The sequence below is a fragment of the Musa acuminata genome, unplaced genomic scaffold, assembly GCF_036884655.1.
Source record: "Musa acuminata AAA Group cultivar baxijiao unplaced genomic scaffold, Cavendish_Baxijiao_AAA HiC_scaffold_1126, whole genome shotgun sequence".
Taxonomy (NCBI): Eukaryota; Viridiplantae; Streptophyta; class Magnoliopsida; order Zingiberales; family Musaceae; genus Musa; species Musa acuminata.
Window position 1 is genome coordinate 3,239,968 of NW_027021339.1, and position 1,932 is coordinate 3,241,899.

Consider the following 1,932-nt stretch of genomic DNA (forward strand, 5'->3'; position numbering starts at 1 on the left):
CACCCGGGGGGTTCCAGGGTGCTGAGATGGCTGACATTTTGCTCCGCTCACGACGGTCACCGCGCAACGCAAGAACAGGCCAAAAACTTGCCAAAACGGCCCAAAAACGGGCCAAAACTGGCCATTTTTGGCTGCGCGAGCGAGCGGCGAACAGCGAGCGAAGCGAGAGGCAGCACCGTCCCTGCTATACGAAAGCCCCATCCAGCCCTGTGCCACCCGGGGGGTTCCAGGGTGCTGAGATGGCTGACATTTTGCTCCGCTCACGACGGTCACCGCGCGACGCAAGAACAGCCCAAAAACAGGCCAAAACGGCCCAAAAACGGGCCAAAACTGGCCATTTTTGGCTGCGCGAGCGAGCGGAGAGCGGCGGACAGCGAGCTAAGCGAGAGGCAGCACCGTCCCTGCTATACGAAAGCCCCATCCAGCCCTGTGCCACCCGGGGGGTTCCAGGGTGCTGAGATGGCTGACATTTTGCTCCGCTCACGACGGTCACCGCGCGACGCAAGAACAGCCCAAAAACAGGCCAAAACGGCCCAAAAACGGGCCAAAACTGGCCATTTTTGGCTGCGCGAGCGAGCAGCGAGCGGCGGACAGCGAGCGAAGCGAGAGGCATCACCGTCCCTGCTATACGAAAGCCCCATCCAGCCCTGTGCCACCCGGGGGGTTCCAGGGTGCTGAGATGGCTGACATTTTGCTCCGCTCAAGATGGTCACCGCGCAACGCAAAAACAGGCCAAAAACTGGCCAAAACGGGCCAAAACTGGCCATTTTTGGCTGCGCGAGCGAGCGGCGAGCGGCGGACAGCGAGCGAAGCGAGAGGCAGCACCGTCCCTGCTATACGAAAGCCCCATCCAGCCCTGTGCCACCCGGGGGGTTCCAGGGTGCTGAGATGGCTGACATTTTGCTCCGCTCACGACGGTCACCGCGCGACGCAAGAACAGGCCAAAAACTGGCCAAAACGGCCCAAAAACGGGCCAAAACTGGCCATTTTTGGCTGCGCGAGCGAGCGGCGAGCGGCGGACAACGAGCGAAGCGAGAGGCAGCACCATCCCTGCTATACGAAAGCCCCATCCAGCCCTGTGCCACCCGGGGGGTTCCAGGGTGCTGAGATGGCTGACATTTTGCTCCGCTCACGACGGTCACCGCGCGACGCAAGAACAGCCCAAAAACAGGCCAAAACGGCCCAAAAACGGGACAAAACTGGCCATTTTTGGCTGCGCGAGCGAGCGGCGAGCGGCGGACAGCGAGCTAAGCGAGAGGCAGCACCGTCCCTGCTATACGAAAGCCCCATCCAGCCCTGTGCCACCCGGGGGGTTCCAGGGTGCTGAGATGGCTGACATTTTGCTCCGCTCACGACGGTCACCGCGCGACGCAAGAACAGGCCAAAAACAGGCCAAAACGGCCCAAAAACGGGCCAAAACTGGCCATTTTTGGCTGCGCGAGCGAGCAGCGAGCGGCGGACAGCGAGCGAAGCGAGAGGCATCACCGTCCCTGCTATACGAAAGCCCCATCCAGCCCTGTGCCACCCGGGGGGTTCCAGGGTGCTGAGATGGCTGACATTTTGCTCCGCTCAAGATGGTCACCGCGCAACGCAAAAACAGGCCAAAAACTGGCCAAAACGGGCCAAAACTGGCCATTTTTGGCTGCGCGAGCGAGCGGCGAGCGGCGAACAGCGAGCGAAGCGAGAGGCAGCACCGTCCCTGCTATACGAAAGCCCCATCCAGCCCTGTGCCACCCGGGGGGTTCCAGGGTGCTGAGATGGCTGACATTTTGCTCCGCTCACGACGGTCACCGCGCGACGCAAGAACAGGCCAAAAACTGGCCAAAACGGCCCAAAAACGGGCCAAAACTGGCCATTTTTGGCTGCGCGAGCGAGCGGCGAGCGGCGGACAGCGAGCGAAGCGAGAGGCAGCACCGTCCCTGCTATACGAAA